Source organism: Giraffa tippelskirchi, chromosome 11, assembly GCF_054371585.1.
Source record: "Giraffa tippelskirchi isolate mGirTip1 chromosome 11, T2T-mGirTip1v1.2.pri, whole genome shotgun sequence".
In the NCBI taxonomy this organism is placed as follows: domain Eukaryota; kingdom Metazoa; phylum Chordata; class Mammalia; order Artiodactyla; family Giraffidae; genus Giraffa; species Giraffa tippelskirchi.
Window position 1 is genome coordinate 102,181,037 of NC_137285.1, and position 23,753 is coordinate 102,204,789.

At 45.6% G+C, this 23,753-nt stretch overlaps 1 protein-coding gene and 1 long non-coding RNA gene across 4 annotated transcripts in view; both read right to left on the reverse strand.

Annotated features, from left to right (window-relative positions):
- BUD13 (BUD13 spliceosome associated protein) overlaps positions 1–23,753 on the reverse strand; it is a 310,128-nt gene that overhangs the window by 165,017 nt on the left and 121,358 nt on the right. The gene's annotated exons all lie outside the window — the stretch shown is intronic.
- LOC145527947 (uncharacterized) lies at positions 2,995–21,405 on the reverse strand. The gene is made up of 4 exons (XR_014070027.1): positions 21,341–21,405; positions 8,213–8,251; positions 6,922–7,174; positions 2,995–4,491 (listed from the first exon to the last, which is right to left on the reverse strand). It is a non-coding gene; the product is annotated as an uncharacterized LOC145527947 (long non-coding RNA).

Genomic DNA, 23,753 nt, shown 5'->3' on the forward strand with positions numbered 1-23,753 from the left:
AACTGGTTAAAGTATACACTGAATGGATCTCCCCATATCTCATGTAATGTATGTGAATCGACAATTATCTCAAAAATTTTTATTAAAAAAACAAAATCTATAGAAAAGTTGAAAAATAAAGACATGATATGGCAGAAATGGAACACTGTCAATTATATTCATTCTTCCCTTCTTCTATATAATACAGTTTCAACTGGACACATGGGCTTCCAGGAATAGACTACATTTCTCAACTTCTTTTGAAACTAAGAGTGGCCTGTAACTAAATTCCAATCTTGGGATGTAAGCAGTAATAATGTATTCAACTTCCAGAAAGTATTCTTTTTTCCTTTTTCCAGGAAGTATTCTTAAAGAAAGGGTGGTACTTCCCTGGTAGTCCAGTGGCTAAGATTCCATGCTCCCAATGCAGGGGACCCAGGTTCAATCCCTAGTTAGGGAACTAGATCCCACACACTGCAACAAAGATCAAAGATCTTGTGTGCCATAACTAAGACCCAGCACAGCCAAAAAAAACAAATAAACAGAAATTAAAAGAAAAAAAAAAGAAAGCAGGCATGCCCTTCTCCTTCCCCTTCTTACTAAATCATGAGCACAAAGGACATAATCTAGGAAGGACTATGTCCTTGCAGAAAGACTCTGGGTCCCTAAGGATTTTATGTAGTTGCCACAACTGGTCTCATCTGCCTATGTTTAATTAAAAAGAAATAAACATCTATCGTGTGCAGTACCAGCCTAATCTTCTTCTGGCTTTTATGAAATAAATTTCTACCTTATTGGGACACTGGTATTTTAGGCTTTCTCTGACTACAGTTGAATCTGAACCTAATTAATACAAATAAAAGATATTCCATGGAGAAATAAATCACAGGTTTATTTTAAGACCAGGTAGAATTCCAGGCCAAAAAGAAAACTGCAAGAGACAAAGAAGGAAGTTAGAAACTATAAAAGAACAATCAGTTCAGTTCAGTCACCCAGTCGTGTTTGACTCTTTGCAACCCCATGGACGGCAGCACGCCAGGCCTCCCTGTCCATCACCAACTCCCAGAACTCGCTCAAACTCATGTCCATCGAGTCAGTGATGCCATCCAACCATCTCATCCTCTGCCGTCCCCTTCTCCTCCTGCCTTCAATCTTTCCCAGCATCAAGGTCTTTTCTAGTGAGTCAGTTCTTCACATCAGGTAGCCAAAGAACTGAAGTTTCAGCTTCAGCATCAGTCCTTCCAATGAATGTTCAGAACTGATTTCCTTTAGGATGGACTGGTTGGATCTCCTTGCAGTCCAAGGGACTCTCAAGAGTCTTTTCCAACACCACAGTTCAAAAGCATCAGTTCTTCAGTGCTCAGCTTTCTTTATAGTCCAACTCTCACATCCATACATGACTAATGGAAAAATCATAGCCTTGACTAGATGGCCCTTTGTTGGCTAAGTAATGTCTCTACTTTTTAATATGCTGTCTAGGTTGGCCATGGCTTTTCTTCCAAGGAGCAAGCATCTTTTAATTTCATGGCTGCAATCACCATCTGCAGTGATTTTGGAGCCCCCAAAAATAAAGTCTCTCACGGTTTCCATTGTTTCCCCATCTACTTGCCGTGAAGTGATACGACCAGATGCCATGATCTTAGTTTTCTGAATGTCAAGTTTTAAACCTACTTTTTCACTCTCCTCTTTCACTTTCATTAAGAGGCTCTTTAGTTCTTCCTCACTTTCTGCAATAAGGGTGGTGTCATCTGCATATCTGACGCTATTGATATTTCTCCTGCAATCTTGATTCCAGCTTGTACTGCATCCAGCTCGGCATTTTGCATGATGTACTCTGTATATAAGTTAAATTAGCAGGGTGACAACATACAGACTTGATGTACTGCTTTCCTGATTTGGAACCAGTCTGTTGTTCCACGTCCATTTCTAACTGTTGCTTCTTGACCTGCATACAGATTTCTCGGACGGTAAGGTGGTATGGAATTCCCATCTCTTTCAGAATTTTCCACAGTTTGTTGTGATCCACACAGTCAAAGGCTTTGGCATAGTCAATAAACCAGAAGCAGATGTTTTTCTGGAATTCTCTTGCTTTTTCTATGATCCAACAGATGTTGGCAATTTGACCTCTGGTTCCTCTGCCTTTTCTAAATCCAGCTTGAACGTCTGAAAGTTCACGGTTCACATACTGTTGAAGCCTCACTTGGAGAATTTTGAGCATTACTTTGCTAGTATGTGAAATTGCGTGCAATTGTGTGGTAGTTTGAACATTCATTGGCCTTGCCCTTCTTTGGGATTGGAATGAACACTGACTTTTCCAGTCCTGTGGTCACTGCTGAGTTTTCCAAATTTGCTGGTATACTGAGTGCAGCACTTTAACAGCATCATCTTTTATGATTTGAAATAGCTGGAATTGCAACTGGAATTGCATCACTAGATCAGGACAATAAAGATCATGACTGTATGTGTGCTTAATAATATAGTCTCAAAGGCTATAAAGCAACAGCTGACAAGTACTATGGGAAAACGAGACACATCAGAAACTGCAGTTAAGGAATTTAACATAGTCCTCTCAGAAACCAATAGATCAAGAAGACAAAAATGACAAGACAGACCTGAATAATAGAACTGATCATTTTGAACTGAGATATAATGAAGAACTTTACACTCAAGACATGAGGAATGTATATTATTTTTTAGCTCACATGTGCGGTGCTGTGCTTAGTCACTCAGTCACGTCCAACTCTTTGTGAGCCCATGGACTGGAGCCTGCCAGTTTCCTCTGTCCATGGGATTCTCCAGGCACGAATACTGGAGTGGGTTGCCAAGCCCTCCTCCAGGGGATCTTCCCAACCCAGGGATCAAACCCAAGTCTCCTGCATTGCAGGCAGATTCTTTACCGTCTGAGCCACCAGTGAAGCCCTTAGCTCACATAGGACACTCCAAAAAATACACCCTGAGGTAGGCTACAAAGGATGATGATTCAACCATTTACAAAGACCATGGTAAAAAGAGGAATCAATACAAAAGACAGGCTTTTATTAATCTCAAAGGTATAGATACTGAAAAAGCAAGCTACTTAATAACACTTTATATTAAACAGGAAATAATAGGGGAAATTACAAAATACTTAGAACTGAATGACAATAAAAACACTACATGTCAAAATTTGTAAGACTAAAGAAAGACTTTAGGAAAATTAATGGCTTTAACTATATTTACCAGAAAACAACAAAGATGGAAATAATGAGCTAAGTAACTCAGGAAGTTAGGAAAAAAAGATTACAGAGTAAACTCAAAGAAGAAAACTATAAAAGAAAAAAAGGGATAGAGATCAATAAAAATGACTTAAGTTAAAATGTCACCTTATTGCAACTCCTAATGAATTAATTGATCTAGCCATTTATCATCAATGGCTCCTAAAACCAATAAAAGAGAGTCAACCAGACACTGTCATTATGTTCCTCTTAAAGGAAGAGCATAACCCACTTACAAGGCAGTCATGTAAAAAAATGTGTGTATATATAGATATCAATATGGATAGACAGGTTAAATGTAGATATAGACAGATTTAGATACACAGGCATAGACAGATAGGTCACATTTGACCGACTCTCTACTTCTAACTGCAAATTTGATGGAAATTTCATGAAAGCTCAATCATCTCTAAATTCAATGAAAGTTCAATCAAAATTCTAGCAATTTCTTAGAAAGCTGATAAATTGATTCCAAAATTAATATGTAGAAAAATGAAGGTTCAAAGTCCACAAATAGCTAAATCAATTTTTTGAAAGAGCAAAGCATGGCGATTTGCTGTATCAGATATTAGTACATAATATAGAGCTACATAATTTTTTAAATGTTTGCTTATAACTCAAGAACAGACATAAATCCAATGGAGAAGAAGAGAAAATGCCTACATATATATAGGAACTTGATATATGATCAAGATAACATCACAAATAAGTAGGAAAAGGATGACTTATTTAGTTGATAGTTTGCCCAAAAAAGCCTCTATCTCATACCGTACATAAAGGTGAATTCCAGGAAGTTAAAGACCTAAAATTGAAAGGCAAAATAATAGGTAAAATAGAAAAAAAACTCTTCCTGTGATCTTCATCAGGGATGAAACTTCATCATCAAAACCGAAATAGCAAAAATCATGAGGCAAAAACTGATTGACTTGACTATAACTAACAAAGATTTATATTAATTGAAAGGATGCTACATTCATTTCGAAGGGCTGCCGTAACAGAATACCACAACTTAACAGCTTAAAACAGAAATTTATCACCTCATCATTCTAGAGGCGAGAAGTCTGAAGGCAAGGTGTCATCCAGGCTTTTTCCCCCTGAAACTTTTAGGGGAGAATCTTCCCGTGCTTCTTGCTTCTGGTTTTTGGCAGCATTCCTTGGCATGCTTTGATTTGTAGGTGATCACTCCAACCTCTGCCTTTATCACCACAAGGCCATCTTCTCCCTGTGTGTCTCTGTTTTTGTATGGTATTTTCCTCTTCTTATAAGACAGAAGTCATAAAGGATTTATAATCACAAGACCTGATTTCCAAATAAGGTCACATTCACAGATACTAGGGGTTATGACTTCAACATGTCTTTCTGGGGAACACTATTCAACCCACTACTGTCTGCCCTATACCCTCCACCCCAAATTTACATCCTACCCACATACAAAATACATTCACCCCATCCTAACACTCACAAGTCTTAACTCATTCCAGCAACAATTCTAAGTCTAAAACCTTATCTAAACATTATCAACTCGTGGAGTTCCAAATCTCATCATCTAAATCAGGTATAGATGAGATTCTGGGTATGATTCATTTGGGGACAAAATTCCTCTCCATCTGTGGACCTGTGAAACTAGAAAACAAGTTATCTGCTTCCAAAATGCAATAATGGGACAGACATAGAATAGATATTTCCATTCTAAAAGGGAGGAATTTAAAAGAATAGAATGGAGTAGGAAATGACAACCCTTCCAGTATTCTTGCCTGGAAAAGTCCATGGACAGAGGACCCTGATCGGCTACAGTCCTTGTGGATCTCAAAGAGTTGGATACAACTAAGTACACACATACAAAGAAATAAGAAGGTCACCATTCTCAAACAAGCCTGAATCCCAGAAGAACAAATTCAAGGTCTGAAATTAATTCTCTATGGCTTGATGCTCTGTCATCTGGGCCTGTAATGATAGCTGTTGCCTCTTTGGTCTCTGCCTTTGTATCTGTGGATCTGTGATCTCAAAGTCACTCGTCTTTTTCTTCAAGAGTAGCATGTTTGTAGTTGAATAGCTCTATCACCTACTTTCCTCTCTTATTAACAGAATCCCAGAAGACTGACAGCTTTCTCTGTTTTATTTAGTCTTTGTCCCTTTCAGTGCAAGCGGACAGTGTTTCCGCTGGTGTAAATTTTCACGAACCTTGTGTGTCTCCTGTGTATGTCAGACATCTATGCCATTAGACACAACTGTTGCCCACAGATGCTCTTGCATAATCCTGCCTCTATTTCTGGCTTCTGCTGAGATCAAGTTTGACCCGTTAGTCACGTACCTAACTCTTTTCAGCAAAATGCTATCCAAGGCACACCCTTGGTGCTCTCTGCAGACTGTGCTTACTCAACATTGAATTTTCTAATTTTGACAATCAGGAGGAGCCAAGAAACTCCCAAACCATTAAGCTCCGGTTCCTTTATTTTAAATAACATCTTTCTCAATTTATCTCTTTCCTCTTTGAACTTGCTATCAGCAGTAAAGAGAAACCAGGCCACACCCTCCACACTTTGCTTGCAAATCTAAATACCTAAGTTGAGTCCTGATTTTTACCCAACAACAGAACATAAATCAGCCAAATTTTTTACTGCTTTATAATAAGAATTGCTCTTTTTCCAATTTCCAATAACATGTTCCTCGTTTTCTTCTCAGGCCTCACCAGAAACACCTTTAATGTTCCTCTTTCTTGCACCGTTCTATTCATGATGATGATTGTGTTCTCTAAAATGATAGAAGCTTTCTCAACTGTGCACTTCTGAGCCCTCACTAGAATAGCCTTTAACATTCATATTTCTGCCAACAATCTCTTCAATTTAATATAGGGTTTTTCTATAATGAACCCCAATGTCTTCCAGCCTCTGCCCATTACCTAATTCAAAAGCCACTTTCACATTTTTAGGCTTTTGTTATAGCAAATACCTCACTACCCAGTCCCAAAATCTGGACTAGTTTCCTAGGGCTGTCATAAAATAGTTAAGTAAATTAGGTAACTTAAAACAACATAAGTTTATCCTCTCACAGTTCTGGAGTCTAGAAGTCTGAAGTCAAAGTGTCAGCAGGACCATGCTATCTCTGAAGGTTATAGAAAATAATCCTTCTTTGTCCCTTTTAGATTCTAAGGGCCTCAGACATTCCCTGGCATATGGCAGCATAACTCCCATCTCTATCTCTATATTTATGTGGCTTTCTTTTACATGTCTTTCTGTGTCCTCTCCTCTATCTCTAACACATAAGAAGACTGTGAATCAACAAAATAGAAAACCCTATAGAAAGAGGCAAAGGATATGAGTAGGCAATCCATAGAAGCAGAAACTCAAATGAATAAAACTTTTATAAGCAGCTATTAGATCTCATTAATAATAGGAGAAATTAAAACAAGTAAATTCTACTTTATAATTTTGGGTAGAAAAATCAAGCTTGGTAATACGAAGTATTGGCAAGAATGTGGAGGAATGGGACCTACAAAATTTATACTGACTTTCAATCTTGCTCAGTGTAAGACCCACAAAGCCTTCCATTTCCTGGTCCAACTCCTTCTCCAGCCTCATCTCCAGCCATCTTCTGTCTTCCTCTCTCTGCTGCAGCCCACCAGCCTCCATGATGTTTCAAGTGTGCCCAGGGTCATGGCACTTGTTTCATATGCCTAGAATATACTTACCCATTCATGGCATGACTCCTCTTTTCCTTGAAGTTTATGCTCAAATGTCACTTTTGAGGGGGGAGGCTTCCTTGACCACTCTGGTAACAGAGGTCCGAGGTTCCCTCTTTGCCTGATGTATTTCTCTCCATCACAGTTCCAACTCTCTGACATTCTCTATGTTTTGCTTGTTTGTCTGTTTATTGTCTGTCTCACTTTACTAGAATGTTCATTCTGCTTTGCTCACTGCTGCATCCCAAGTCTGGAACAGCACCTGGCATATTATAGGTGCTCAATAAATGTGTTGAAGGAACAATGAACAATTAATATTTATTGAGTGATTACTGTGTATCAAATGCTTTCATTTAATCCTTTCAACAGCCATATAAGTTAGTCATTATTACTTCCATTTTACTGACTTGGAGACTGAGGTTTAGAGGGTTTAGGCAATCTATGAGAGTCAAAGAACTAGCAAATGACTGGGCTGGGACTTGATCCCAGCCTGGTTGATTCCAAAACCCAAGCTCTTAAACACTTCACTATACTTCTGTCAATCACCTGTGGGTTCAGAATTCTCACACGGTGGCTGTGAATGTCCCTGGCTCAGATCTCCTGCTGTGGGAGACACAGCTGCCATTCCTCTAGATCCAAAACCACATACATGCCGAGGGCCTGCCTCCCCCAGACTGCTCCCAGGCAAAGCCAAGCACAGCTGATGGGCTCTTCTCTTGGTAGTTTTGGCTGGGAACTCTCCATCAGCCTAGCCGACACCTTTTTAGAGCTGTGCTGGGTCTCAGATTCTTCCTATCCAATCCTCCTTCCTCCCCTGTCTCCTTTCCCACAGTCACACTGCCTACTCCTGCTCTCCCCTCTTTGTCCTTCACAAAGTATCCCCCAGCGAATCTCTTGCACCCCAAATCCCACCTTGGTTTTCACTCCTTGGAGGTCCCGACCTAACATACTCTTGGGGATGATCAGCAGTCAGCCAGCACAGTACCTACCATAGCTGGGACATGCACCCTCCCCCAATGACCCAGCAATTCCTTTCCCATGTGTATGCATATATATATATATATAGAGAGAGAGAGAGAGGAGAGAGAGAGTGTATATATATATATTGTGTGTATATATATATATATATATATATATATATATATATATATATATACACAAAAGAAATGCATAAGGTTTTTCAGAGCAACTGTCAGAAGTGACTGCAGGTAAATTTGCAGAGGCTGGAGAGTTTAGAGTGCCTGTGCTAGTTGCTACTTTCAGTGTGAAAAATGCTGGGTCTGGCGACCACAAGCCTTACCTGCCCCATCTGAGTCACAAGAGAAGCCACTGCACCTGCCTAGAAACCAAGAAAGCACACGATGAGGGCATCATTGAGAAAGAGGCGCACTGTGGACAATTAACCGAGGCCCACAAGGAGTGCATGAGAGCCCTGGGACTTAAGATGTAAAATGCTGGGACTTCCTTGGTGGTCCAGTGGTTCAGAATTTGCCTTCCAATGCAGAGGACATGAGTTCAATCCCTCACCAGGGAACTAAGATCCCACCTGCCGCATGACAACTAAGCCTGCGAGCTGCAACTAGAGGGCCCACATGTCCTAGAGCACACGCACAGCAATGAAAGATCCTGTGTGCCACAGCTGAGACTCGACACAGCCAAGTAAATACATGTTTCTTTAAAAATAAAGATATGAAATGGTGGTCTGCTCTGGAAATGAATTCCTGAAAAATGAAGAAGATTCAATATTTGGGGGTTCTTTGATCAACACTGATAAATGAAAAAGTACTTATAATTTATTTTTTTTTAAAAGGAAAATATCTCTGGTCAAAAAAAAAAAGAAAGAAATGCACATATATTATCACCAAAAGACATGCACAATAATGTTCACAGCAGCTCTATTCATAATAGCTCAAAACTGGAAACTATCCAAATGCTTATCAACAGTCAGATGGGTAAATAAATCATGGTATATTCACACAATACGACATTACACAGCAAGGAGAATGGATAATCTACAATTACTCACAACATGGATGGATCTCACAAACAGAATACTGAGTAAAGGAAGCCAATGCAAAAGAGTGCAAACCATGAGATTCCATTTATATAAAGTACAAAACCAAGCAAAAGTAATGCATGGTGTTAGAAGTCTGGACACTGCCTACCTTTAGGGGCTGGGTGGGGTGAAGACTAGAAGAAGAGTAACAGGGACTTCTGGGGTGCTGGGGATGTTTTGTTTCTTGACCGGGATAGTAGTTAAGTGGTTTGATTCATTTTTTTTTTGAGAATTCCCCACTTACAGTATGTGTGTTTTTCTCTATGTACATTATACTGCATTTTTAAAATATTAATGAAAAATAGAAGATAGGGCCAGTGTTGAATAACACTCACCAGAAAGACAAAATCACAAGCCTGCTGATAACCTCTAACCCTATTCCCTGTTCCTGTCAGGGCTCCACCATTCTTAGGTCACTTCTAGACTCAAAAATGTCCCTTTGTCTTATCCTTGATGGCCAGTCCGCCACCAAGTCCTGCTGCTTATTTCTTCGCAGCGTCTGTCGCTTTTGACCTGTTTTTTTGCGTGTTCCTGCTGTCACTGCTCCATCAGATGCCAAGGCTCAGCAGAAGTTAGCTTCTAACTAGTCTCCCAGCCAGGGCAGGGACTAGGTGAGGCCAGCAAAGCGCCCAGGGGGCAAAATTTAAGGAGGCATCATTCTCAAGGTGCTGCAAGCATGCAGTTGACAGCAGAAAGTGATGTTTCTTTAAATTCCCCACCCAGGCACCTGGCTCACCTCCCACTAGTCCCTGCTCTGTCATGCGAGATTAATTTTATTTTCATGTCCCGCCCCTGCCCAAAGATTTGCCATTGTCGCATCCTCATACTAAATTAAGGATGACCCTGGGCAGATCATACCATCTCCCTTAGCCTCAGTTTCTTTATGCATACAGTGAGGAGCCTGGATCTAGAGATAGCAAATAGATTTCCTTTTTGAGTACCAAATCAGATTAGTTGTAACAGCCATCTGGAGCATTTGGTCAATGTATGGCAAAAACCACTACAATACTGTTAAGTAATTAGTCCCCAACTAAAATAAATAAATTTATTTAAAAAATAAATAAATAAAAAGAAAGATTCTGAGGACAAGTACAGATTCAGTAAAGAAAGGTGCTGTGATCAAGTCCTGATATTTGGCAAGAGTGAAAAAGAGTACAGCCTTGAGGGGAACTTCTCCAGTGGCGCAGAGGTTAAGAATTCCCCAGGATGTGGGTTCGATCCCTGGTCGGGGAACTAAGATCCCACATGCCACAGGACAACTAAGCCTACAAATCACAGCTAGAGAGTTTGTGCCTCACAACTGCTGAGCCTGCACTCTAGTGCCCATGCTCCGCAACAAGAGAAGCCCGCAAGCACAACAACAAAAAGCCCACGGGTCTCAGCAAAGACCCAGTGAGCCAAAAAAAAAAAAAAAATGACTATACAGCTGTGATACACATATCAGGTGCTTGCCTTCAGTAACTAAGAACAAAGGTTTTATCCTGGCATTCTAGACCCTCCATAATCTTGTCTCATCAGACAATGGTCTTATTTCCTAGGGAATCAACTCTAAAATGTTCAGCCTAGTTTCAAAATACAGTCAAGAGAAGCGCCCGGGGCAGCTGCACTGTGCTGAGTTGCAGCACGGTCACCTGCGCTTGTCACATCACCCTCAGGTCCACGCGGGCAGAGCTCCCATTGGTCAGTCCTTGAGCTCCCGCTAGGCTCATCTCCATTCCCAGAACCTAATTCCAAAATATTGCTCTGAACTCCCTCCAGAGAGCTGATTTATGCCCTGGTTAAGGGAAAAGGACCCCAAAATATTGTGCCCATTTGTTTGAGCCACGGATGGTTAAACAGGGTCATCTCTCACCTGCTGGCCAGCCTGGCCCTCTTGGCTCCTCTGGTAGCTGGATTTGATAGCTCAGCCCGGAAGACAAAACCCAGCCCACAAGCCCAGAGAAATGTCAACCCAGGGCCTCTTGAAGGTGCTTCCCCCTGCCCAGGACTTGCTTACAGAGTTTTCTGCATTCAGAATGCATGTGCACACACACATGCAAGCCCAAAGCGCATAACTCACTGAATGGAGAAATCTCCCTAGTCCTAATTTTCTTTTCTTTTCCCCCCTCTTTCCACTCAAAATGGAGATGGCTGGGCTCTGCCTGGGCTGGCACACCCAGCACTCTCTGGTCAGAGAGAACCCAGCTCTCTCCAACCCCTCATCTCTCCTGAGTGGACACCTGCATGCAGCTACCCAGAAGGCAGATATACATATAGACACGTAATTCAGAGAGATCTGTGCTCTGCTTAGGCCATATACCAGGAAAATGCAAAACAGAAGTGGTTAATTCTCCAGTGAAGTCTGGATGGCTTCTCAGAGGCAGTGACTGAGGTGAGTCTTACAGGATAAGTAATAGCTGGCCTGGAAGAGCAGAAAAGGAAGGGAAAGCTTGTGCCGAAGATGTAAGTAGGAATGAAGTCAACATATTACCCAGCACCTACTGGAGCTCAAAACCCCAGGACAGGGATCTACAGTCCAGGACCTCATTTCACCTGCTTAGGCATGAAGGGCAGAAATCTTTGCTCTGCCTTCACCAATCAGGAAGCATTTCCAATTGTTCTAGGAGCTCCCTAGGGTCCACTGTCAGACCCTCTCAGGGACATTCCTAACATCCCTGTTCAGGGCAGACCCATGTGGTACAGCACGGTGGGTGAAACAGTAGGGATATAAGATTTCTAGAGGTTGGAGGTCCCAGAGGAGAATGAGCATATCTGCCTCCCTTTCCCCTGGCCATGCCCAGCAAGTGGTCCTGTCCCGTCTGTTTCCTGCTGAGCTCATCACTGTCCATTCATTCATGGGCCATTCCTGTCTGCTCCTTGGTTGAGACCAGGGGATGGACATGTGATGGAGGAAATAATGGGAAGGAAGAGTGATCCCCTCCTGAGGCCATGCAACTAGTGGGTAGGGGCCCATGGCCCTCCCAATAAATGAATTGAATAACCTGATTCTCAGGAAAGGATTTCATGTAATGGAGTCAGCTAGAAGGAGGAGAACTTGGAAACTGCATAAGCAGTGTCTGAGCAGAGAGGGCAAGAGGGACAGTGGGGAGGGATGAGGGAAGGGGAGAAGCAGAAAACTTCTTTACCACCATCCAAGAGTTTTAGCTACTGGCTCCCCACCCCCAGCACACAACTACAGGCACCCCTCAAAGCCCTCCTCCTCCATGGAGTCTTCCCAGAGTATCCTAGCCAGAAGTGCCAGAAGCACAGCCAAGGTTGAGGACCACTCCCTCTAGACAGGTATCTTAGGAAGCAGGACACTGCAGCGGAATTAACAAGCACTCAGGAGGCTCAGGAGGGTTTCATTTTCAGTTTCACCTCAACTAGATAGGTGACCTTGGGCAGCATACTCCTCCTGAACAAGGACGACCTCCGCATCTGCCAGATGAGAAGTGACCATGATACGTACATCTCTCAATATTGAGAGGATTACATAAGATATAGGTAAGGCCCCCAAACTCAGTAGATGCTTGATACTTGATACATGTATTTCTCTTGTAATATGCTTCATTTTCAAGCACACACCTCACATCCTCATCTAAACTGCAAGCTCCAGGAGGGCAGTTTTATAAAACACACACACACACACACACACACACACACACACACACAGTGTCAACACAATGCCTGGCATGTGGACGGCTCAATATATGCCTTTCAGAAATAACAACTTCCAGAGCAAGAGGGAGGAAAAGGAAGCAAGGAGGCAGAACCTTGAGAAGAGAGCTTTGCTCCCCCCAAGGGTGGACGAGGCTGAGTCCCATCCTTCTCATCTAGTTGTAAAGTGCCTGTGTTCATTATTTTAACAGTTATTCGTGATCAAACGATTTGGTGTTAATGTGGATCTAATGTATAAATCCATACGGGTCCCACAGTCATTTAGCATTAATTAAACGAGGCCATTATAAGGCTGGGATTCCGCTGAGTTTATTGCACTTAGCAATTAATGGCAGGAACCACTTGGCCACTCTGCTTTCTGTCTGTGTTTGCCTGTCCCTTTTACCTCCAGAGGGCGGGGCTGGAGCAGAGTCACAGCTGCCCTGGGATGGAGAGTGGTGCGCAGGAGGACCCTGGCCGGGGTGCAGAAAGATGGCTGACAGGTGGGGAGTTCACTAGAGGCCCAGCCTTGCCCTTGAGAAGCTGACATTTCATTAAGAAGAAATAAGGGCTGCATTGGCAGAGCACTGGCCTGGGAGTCTGGAGAACGGGGTTTCAGTCCTGCTCTAATGCTCTTGACTGGCTCTAATGCTGTGCAAACTTGTACAAGAAACTTTCCCTCTCTATTCTGCATCAGTTAATTCAGGAGCCTGCACAAGCCAAGCTCATTCCCTCTGCCTGGAACGTAGCTCCTTCTGTTTTTTCCTGGCTGCTTCATTTCACCACCATCCAGGTCTCAGCTCACATATCAGCTTATCCAAGAAGCCTCCCGACCACCTATTCCCAACCACCCCATTAATCTGCAGCATGTTTTCTCTGCTTTATTTCCTTCATGGGATCTGTACATGCGTGCTCAATCGCTTCAGTCATGTCCGACCCTTTGTGACCCCATGGACTGTAGCCCGCCAGGCTTCTCTGTCCGTGGGGATTCTCCAGGCAAGAATACTGGAGTGAGCTGCCATGCCCTCCTCCAGGGGACCTTCCTGACCTAGGGATCGAACCTGTATCTCTTGCCTCTCCTGCACTGACAGGGGGTGGGGGGAGGTGGTCCTTTACCTCTAGTGCTGCCTGGGAAGCCCCTATGGGGCCTATAACTATCTAAATTACCTCAGGGAACTTCCCTGGTGGTCCAGTGGCTAAGATGCCTCGCTCCCAGTGCAGGGGGCCCAGGTTCGATCCCTGGCAAGGGAACTAGATCCCACACGTCATAACTAAAGGGTTCACATGCCACAGCTAAAGATCCCACATGCCACAATGAAGACTGAAAACCTGCGTGCTGCAACTAAGATCAGATGCAGCCAAATAAAGATAAATATTTTTTAAAAATTGTCTCGGCATTTGTACTCATTTGTTTGCTTGTATATTATGTCTGTCTCCTCCCACTATAAGCTCCACAAACCAAGGACTTCATTGGTCTTATTTATCAGTCTAACACCAATTTTCCGAACAGCACCTATTCTGTACATGGCACATGTGTCTGGCACATGGCAGGGGCTCAGAAAATAATTTGTCCATTGAATGAATCGTTAGGTGACCACTAGGTGCCCTCCAAGATGGGCACTCAATGGCCCTTGACATCTGGGCCCAGGAAGCAAGGGAAGACTGAGGGGCAGATAGAGATGGGTTAGCCAGGAAGGCAGGTGGGGGAAGGGTGGTTGGGATAAGCCCGAAGGGGCTGAGCAAAGCCGGTCTGGAGGGGAGGAAAAGACGGGTGTTGCCTTCAGCAGAAGTGAGACAGGATCCATGATGGTGGATAGCGCTGAGTCTCAGCAGCTGCTACTCCTTTGGGCTTCCAGCCAAGACCATTTGGTAAAACTATATTCATAACCACAATATAAGAATCTTCTGTGTACAGGGACAGTTTCTCTTTAAGGCACCACCACACATATCACGTCACATTATTCTCCTGCCATCTTCTTATTTTCTGCTGCTTACAACACTTACAAAATTAAAAACATTAGTTATCCATTTGTATGTCCTGAGTCACTTCAGTCGTGTCCAGCTATTTGTGACCCATGGACTGTAGCCCACCAGGCTCCTCTGTCCATGGGATTTTCCAGGCAAGAATACTAGTGTGGGTTGCCATGCCCTCCTCCAAGGGATCTTCCTGACCCAGGGATTGAACCCGTGTCTCCTGCATCTCCTGCATTGGCAGGCGGGTTCTTTACCACTAGCACCACCTGGGAAGCACTTTCCAATTTCCAGAAGACCCTTCCCTACAAAAGAATTCAGTACATGTCCCATCTTGCAGAGGAGAAGATTCAGGGAGATGAAGTAACTTGTCCAAAGTCGCTCAGGGAATAATAGGGAGCCTGAAAAACTCAAACTCAAAACTCAAAAATTGTCTACAACTCAACAGCCTGTTTTCCAGATGAGGAAACCGAGGCAGAGAGTACCTGGTGAGATTATGACCACCCTCACATATGCCCAGGGAGGCTAAGCTATTTGGAGGGTCAGGTGAGGCCTGATGAGGACGGGGGAAGGGAACAATCTCCTTTCAAACTGTAGCATGGAGATGGGGATTAGCCCAAATGAAATATTTCATTATTCTAGTTCAGGGAGAGAGCATCAGAAAATCATGGTCTTACAGATTTCAAGAATTTTTAAGCTGAAAAGGATGATGGAGATGTCTCTTATCTCTTTATACTAAGATCAGATATAGGGCTCAGTTCCCTGTTCTAAGCTCTTTGACTTATCACTTCTGAAATGAAAAACGTGACACCATGCACAAAGTGGGCCGGTGAATATCTGATGCAGGGTCGAGTAGTGAATGGAGACGAGTAAGGCAGATCAGGGCTAACAAGTCAAATAGCCACCTCTACTCAGTCTCAGTGTTAGGGTCCGATAGGGAGTGGTGGGGACTGTGGTAGAGAATATAAACCTGTCTGAGGTGGGTATTCCTGTAGCCAATCATTGCTATATAGGCATGCAGGCTCAGTGTTACCAATTCTTTTTTTTTTTTTTTTTTAAGAAATGCCAGAAATAAAGATCTTTACAAGAAAGAATTTTACACGCAACATAGCCTAAAAAAATTGTTTTTTAAAGTCTAGAATTTTAAATGTTGGCATGGAAATGTAAAGCACTGTGTGGGCCAGACAAAATATGTCTAACAGCAAGTTCCATCCACTGACACTTGTAGTTAAGGGGATAAATCAACCCTGTTTAGCTCCTTCATTGTACAGAGGGGACAACTTCAAGACTTAAACCATGGTCCTGAGATCACAAGCAATTAGGGGCAAAGCTTAGACCCTAAGCCTCCAGATTTCTAATCCAGTTCTTAAACTGTGGACTCAGGGAGCAGACATCTGAGAATCCAGCGGGTTTGGAGACACATGACTATGTGGTTTGACGTCCTGAATCTACACATTTCCATCTAGCCCAGTTCCTGGTCCAGAAGTCAGGTCCACTCTCCCACCTGACCTGGAAAGCCCTGTCCGCAGAAGATGGGCAAGGGTTGGAGGCAGCATCTCCTGGTCTTCTTCCACCCTACACCTAGGGAGGGTCCCCCACCCTCTTCACAATGCCCCATTCTCAGGCCACTTAGGATGCAGCACTGTGGCACAAGCCAGCTGTCACTTAGGCACTTACAGGCAGAACCGTGGAAAACCAAACCACTGTTATTACACTTCATAACCAGTTTCCACATCATCAACTCATTGGAGTCTGAGAGGCACTGTTAGGGTGTCAGCTCCCTCAGCCTCACAAGTCAGCACTAGTGGGGGACACAAGCGGGCTGGGCACCAGCCTCTGGGAGTTATTCTGTCCCCCTCCCACCCGTGCACACAGAGGACACTCACCGAAGGGCAGCCTGAGACTCCACCCTGCCCTCTCCCCCCACCCACAGTGCTCAGGAGTTTAACAGCTATACCAACAGCACCCAGGGTTTTGGAGTAAGGCCAGAACCCCAGAGAAGGGGCCTCTGGGCCCTGACCAGGATCTGAACAGGAAGAAGGAGCTAGGCTTGGCACCCTGGGGCCCGGGGTCCAGAGGAAGAATGTGCAAGACTGGGACTCCTGGGGTGGGATCATGACTCTGTTATGTGGCCTTGAGTAAATTACTTCATCTTTCTGAGCTCCCATTCCCCCGTTTGTATAAGGTGGTGCCTCAAAGCTTCTTATAAGGGATCATTGAAATGTATGCATAGTGACCAGGATGATGTCCATACTCAGTAAATAGCAGGTGGCTTTGATGGTAAAGAATCTGCCTCCAATGTAGAAGACCCAGGTTTGATCCCTGGGTTGGGAAGATCCCCTGGAGAAGGGAATGGCAACCCACTCCAGTATTCTTGCCTGGAAAATTCCATGGACAGAGAAGCCTGGAGGACCACAGTCCATGGGGTCACATAGAGTTGGATACGACTGAGCAACTTTCACTACTACTGTCAAACTATGATTGAGCAGAAAGATGTAGAGTTTGGGTGTCCAGAACCAGGGGAAAAAGGACAAGCACAAGGATTAATTAGAAATAAGACCACTAAGAGATGTTTCTAAAAAAAAATTTATGTTTCTGAATTTCTAATATACTAAGGAGAGGAGGTCTTTTAGAGTTGTGATTTAAACAGCTAGCAATAATAAAACCTAACATTCTTCTCACTGCCTCCTTTCAGAGAGGAGAGAATCCCGAGAGGTTAATTTACTTATCTAAGGTAATCCAGCAAGCAAGTCGTAGACCTGGGCTTGGAGGCCTGCCAGTGAGACTGAAACTGAGATTGTAGCCATCCTTGCCCGGCCTCCTCCCCTCTCCCCTCCCAGTCCTGGTATCTACAGGGAAGACCTGTTGCGGTGTGGGGTTGGCAGAGGGAGAGGATGGCAGGTGGGCCAGGCTACAGTTATCTGGGGACTTGAGGTCCTAACCCCAGACTGTTCTGCACTGAAACAGTAAATGACCCCGGAGGTTTAGGGAACAATTCTGGGACAGAGGCCAGGGCAGAGGCCTCCAGAATGCAATGATCCTCCTGTCGCTCTGGGTCGAGGCCACATGAGCCAGACCTTCCGTGAGGCCCAGCCAAAGCAGTAGTCCCCACTGGGAGCCCTGGAGGACAAAGGACCAGCCCCCTTCCCAGACCCTGGTGCGCACACACACCCTGCTGCACGGGCCCTTCCAGCAGCCCTACTGTAGCGCGGGCCTGAGGCAGTGTAGTGCTGCCACCTGTTGGCCACACGCTGCACTGCAGCCCCGCTTGCCCCATGGGGTGAACCCAGCCAGAGCCGCAGGCCCCAAGGGCACAGGCCATCAGCCTGTCTTGCAGGATCCGCGTCTGGAGGGGGTCCTCCTCTGTGAGCCCTGGTAGGATGGCTTCTCAGCCTCAACCACGGCCCAAGACTCCAAACCAGCCCAGACAGCCACAACGGGGCCCTCTGCCCTAGGAGAGGGACCGTGTACCCAGGTCTCAAGGGGCCCAGGGCTACCTGAGGTTGCCCTCTGCCGGACCCGATGTCTGGGCTTGTGCTGGGAAAGGCTGAGAGGGAGAGAGAGCATCTCCGCAGACCGGGGGGGGGGGTTCATGGCAGCATCTGTGAAGTGCCCAGAGAGCCAGGCACCCTTACCTCTAGAGGAGGGACTGCGGGTAATTAATGAGTATGTTTTTGTTAGTTTTTTGCCTATTTATTTGTTGGGCTGTGTTTATTTCTTTTTCTTCTTTATACTTAACCGGAATTTTACATTTTTCTACAATGCCCAAGTAAGCCTCAAGAAATAATGTGATATGTTTATAAACTTGTATGTGTTAGTCACTCAGTGGTGTCTGACTCTGCAACCCCATGGACTGTAGACTGCCAGGTTCCTCTGTCCACGGGTTTCCCAGGCAAGAATACTGGTGTGGTTAGCCATTTCATTCTCCAGGAGATCTTCCGAACCCAGGGACTGAACCCATTCTTTACCATCTGAGCCACCAGGGAAGCTTGTTTATAAACTTACCTGAAAGTAAATTGGCTTTTAAGTGAAGACACAACAATTCTAAAGCAAAAAGCGATCTTTTTCCAAACCCCTTTCTTTCACAGATAAGAAAAATGAGCTCAGAAATGGTGACTTGCCTGAGGGCACACCACGAGTCAGTGGAGAGTCAGAACCAGAACTTCTCTCTCAGGACAGGCTCATTCCTCTTTGCGAGTGGACTGTGGCTTGCCTGACCCCTCCAGTCATGGTGTGATCCCCATTAGTCCCACAGCACCCATTTTCCTGTTTACTGTCTATTCCTCTCATGTAAGCTTTGTGCGGACAGGGACCTCACTTGCATTGCTCACTAAGGTATTCCCAGTGTCCATTTTGAGTGAATGGAGTTAATCAGGGAAGGCTTCCAGGAAGAGGTGAGTTATACATCCATTTTTTTTGCAAAGGCAATGGCAGGAGATCAACAGAGAAGATGGGAAGCATCCCAGGAGGTGGAGGATGGCTAGAGCTGGCACACAGTAACTGTGTGCTCCCGAGTTCTTGTGGGGGAGGAGGAATCTGGAGAAAGGCATGGACTGTCCTCCCCCACACACAGGCGGGCTAGGGATGTTTTTGCTCATTCTGGGAATCTGGGACGGAAGTTGGAAAGAGCTCCTCTCTGGAACCAGGAAGGACTCACTAAGAACTGAAGCCTCAGGGCAGCCTAGCTCGGGGCCTGATGGGTTCTGGCTGAGCCTGGTTGACAGCACTGGATGGGGTCTGACCAAGTCTGAGCAGCTGGGCCTGGCTGAGCTAGCAGCTTCCTCCTCGCTCCTGTGTTCAGGAGCGCCTAGCACCATCATCTCGGTCTCATCTCCCAGGGCTCTAGCTTACAGCAGGGGTCCCCAACCTCCGGCATCTGATGCCTGATGATCTGAGGTGGGGTCGAAGTAATAATAATAAAAATAAAGGGCACAATAAATGTAATGCACTTGAATCATCCTGAAACCACCCCCCCACCCACCCTACCTCTCGGTCCATGGGAAAACTGTCTACCACAAAGCCAGTCCCTGGTGCCAAAAAGGCTGGGGACCACTGGTTCAGAGACTCATGGGAGAAAAGACCAGAAATGCTGAAGCTAAGGGGAAAACATGAAGAGGTCCAAATTTATGCAAGGTCTTGTTTTTAGGGCCCTTTATGATATCACTATTAGTTTAGGAACACAGATGCATTAAGATGTAATGATCATGTTGAAATATAGAAGCCATTTACTGTGTTTTAGTACAGATATGAAAGTCTGAGAGAAAAATGGAAAATTTTCAACAGAAGGAAATGGACATTTCCCAAAGGAGAAAAAATTATTCTCTTAATTCTTCTGGAAAAGTCCCTCAACGGGTTCTTTTTTGGAAGAAAGAAGCTTTACTTCCCCCCTAGAATGTCACATGACACCTATAAACAAGGAGGCGGAGGTGCCATGCAAGTCCCTGCTCAGGAGACACAGGTAGTAGGCACTACCATGCACCCGGGCTCTGAGCCAGGCTCGTCCTGTGCACCCCCTGATGTGACAAAAGGGACACCTGCAGACTACAGGCACATGCATCCAGCCTCAGCCGAGGGACAGCAGCACGGGCACTGGGCCGGTGGGCCGGTCGCCTTCGCCTAGGTGTAGGTAAGTGCGCCTGAGGCTGCAGGTTCCTGCCCACGCCCCTCCCCTACTCGCCTGGGTCAACTCTGGGCTTCGGTATTACAGATCCTCCCGCAAAGCCCTGAAACACCAAAATCTGAAGAGATGGGGTGCTGGTAAGGGCCCCTCCAGGGGTGGGAGCAGGGGTACCTCTTTTTCTGTTTCTGATTCAAAACCGGAACTCAAGAGGAGGGTACAAAGCCCCAATGACAGAAAGAGACTCAAAGATACCCAGAGAGAGATGGAAAGTGAGACACGGGGAGAAAAGGAAAGATGGAGAGAAAAAAAAAAAGAAGTAGGGAAAAAAGGAGACAGAGGATGAGACAGAAACAGGAGAGAAGCTTACAAAGCAGGAGCGACTAGGAAGCTTCTTGCGGGGAGGGGGGGGGAGCGGCGGGGAGGTGGTAGGGAGGGCGGCAAGAGAGGCCAGAGAAGGAGACAAAGGGATGAACCAACAGTGAAAGGACCAGGGAGGAGGAAGCCCCCACATCTCTCCAGGAGGCCCCAGCCCCTCTTCCACCCTCCCCGCAGGCACAGTAAGAAACGGGAGGCGGGAAGAGGAAGCAGAGTCGGGCAAAGTCGCTGGGTAACCTTGGAGACGAGAACCAGTGAGCCAGGCACAGGGTGGGGCGCCGCAACAGGAGGGAGGCAGGAAGACCCGCCACGGGGCCGCGCGGAGGGGTGGGGCGGGGCGCAGAGCCTGCGGAGGGGCCCTTGGATGAGCTGCGGGAAGAGGAGCCGAAGCTCCGGGAACAACCCACAGAGGCCTGAGGAGTGGAACAAAGAGAGATTTGACTGAGAACCAATTTAGGGAAGAAAGCGCAAGGAGTTTTGGGAGCTGCAGTAATAGGAATGGAGGAACCGAATGGAGGAACCAGGGTGGAGATGAGGCCAGAAGAAGCCAGAGCAGATGGCTGTTGAGCTGGAGCCAGGGGGGCGGCCAGGGCCCTGGGGCTGGGCAGAGGGGCGCAGGCAAAAACACTCACAGCCAACTGGCCTGGAGGGGCTCCGATTTCTGACCCTTTCCGTGAGACTGACTGGGGGCATCCCTACACATCCACCCCCAGCTGGGGACGCAGGCTCGCTGAATCCCAGCTGGTTGGCTGGGGGACCATTCCACTCACCGTGTCCTAAATTCTTGCTGAGCTCCTACTATGTGCCAGGTGTGAGCCGGGCACTCTGGGGACACAAGGACCATTAGACAAACATATGCCCTCAAGCACTCTCATTGGCTAACAGACACGGGCGGGTACTGACAGCTGGGGGCACATCACAGAAAGCCTCGCCTGGATGTTGTGCTTGAGTCTGGCTTCAAAGGCTGGAAAGGGCCTAGATAGAGAGGAAGGGCTTGTCAGCTGGAGGAGCCGCAGGAGGCCCAGCCGGAGGCAGGAAAGAAAGGCCTGCTCTGAATCCACAGCTGCTGGCGAGCTGTGTGTTCTTGGGCAAGTTACCCAACTTTTCTGAACCTTTCTCCACCTTGCAGAATTGTTTAAGGATTATAGATAACATCTGTAGAGTGCCTGACACATAGATGCTCAATAAATGTCAGCTGTTATTGTTATAAAGAATAAATAGAAAACATAGCATCAGATTAAAAGGAAATGGCTAGAGGTGGGCTGGAAAGGCAGGTTTAAGATGTAGCAAGGAGGCCTTGAATACCAAGAATGAGGAGGCTGGATTGACTAGAGGATGAGGTTGCAGACCCTCCCAGCACTCAGAAGCCACTGGGAGCGACAATGGGGTGGAAGTTCTCCCCCAAAAGCGGTTTGGTGGAGCCCTGGTTGGTATCTGGTAAAAACTAGGTAGTTATCACCCAGTTTTTACCAGATAAGGGTGGGATGGGAGAGTGGGGGTGAGAGGGACTTCAAGAAGGGATATATGTATATATATAGCTGATTCACTTTGTTGTACAACAGAAACTATCACAACACTGTAAAGCAATTATACTCCAATAAAAAAGTAAAAAATAATTAATTTTCAAAAACTGGGTGGTTTATCTTTACCAACAAAAAAAGCAGTGGAGAGTGTGGTGATTTTAAAATATGTTCACAATCTTTTATAACTCTCCTCCCTTCTAAAACTGAAGTCCCCTCCACTCATATGGGCCAGACTTAGTGACTTGCTTCTAACAACAAAAATGTGGCTAAAGTGACAGTGTGACTTCTGATACTAGGCCACAAAAGATGCTGCAGCTTCCTCTTGGCTCTCCCTTGGGTCACTCACTCAGGCAGCAGCCACACTGTGAAGACCCTCAAGCAGTCCTATGGAGAGGTCCACAGAGCAGGGAATCGAGGCATGTGAGTAAGTCGTCTTGGAAGTGGCTTCTCCGCCCACAGTCAAGCCTTCAGACGATGCAGCCCAGCTTGTGTGCCAGTCTTGGTTTTCAGCCAAGAGACACTGGAGAGACCTGGAACCCAAACCATCCAGCTAAGCCTCTCCTGAGCTCCTGGCCCACAGAAAGTGTGAGATAACAAACCTGTATTGTAAGCTCCTGCATTATATGCTAATGTGTTACAAAGCAATGAGGCTAACAAATACAGGCTTACAAATACAGTTGGTCTAGAGCCACACTCCCCCAGTGGCCCCTGGGGACCTGGGTTATAAACCCGGGAAAAGCAGGTCTCCATCATCCCGTCTCTTCCCACATTGACACAGCCCCGTGGCTTGCCCAGGTTAGCAGGCAGGTCAGGGTAGAAATGAGAACAAAATGGCATTTGCCTCACCCGGCCTTACCTCAGTCTACCACTTACTACCTGGCTTATCCTGCATAAATGACCTTGAGTCTTTGCCTCTATTGCTCATCTGTAAAATAATGATAAGCCTGGCTTCTTCAGGTATTATTCTCATGGCATAGAAAAGAGTTTCATTACATGAAAACCAAATGAGAAATAAACACATGACATCAAGTTCAAAGCTGAAGTCCTGGAACACCTACCCCTTAAAGACAGGAGAGCAGGTCTGGCTGAAGCTCTCCCATTTTTTATTTACCTTCTGACTCCCAAGTTGCCCATTTCCTTTGGGGCTTGAAATAATTTGCAGGAGGAGCTTAAAAGGAAAGGTTAAAAAAAAAAAAGAGGACACGGGTCCCTCCTGTCCCATAACAATTTTGAGTTCAGGGCTTGTTTACAGAACAAACTTTGATCTTTGGCTTTGATCTCACTCATCTCACAACCCTGGGTTACTCATCAGCCACTTTTGCTCTGCTAACCTCTCTAAGCCTCAGTTTCCTTCTCTGAAAAATAGGGCTAATAACAGAATCAGATCCACAGTGTTCTGTGAGAGTTAAATGGGGTCACAGGGGAACAGGCCTGATGGGCCCTCCTCAAATGTGCAGGATGATTGAGATGAAGATGACACTGGCTCCAAGGGGTGCACGCATGCTAAGTCACTTCAGTCACGTCGACTCTTTGCAACCCTATGGACTATAGCCTGCCAAACTCCTCTGTCCATGGGATTCTCCAGGCAAGAATACAGGAGTGGATTGCCATGCCCTTCTCCAGGGATCTTCCTGACACAAGGATGGAACCCAGGTCTCCT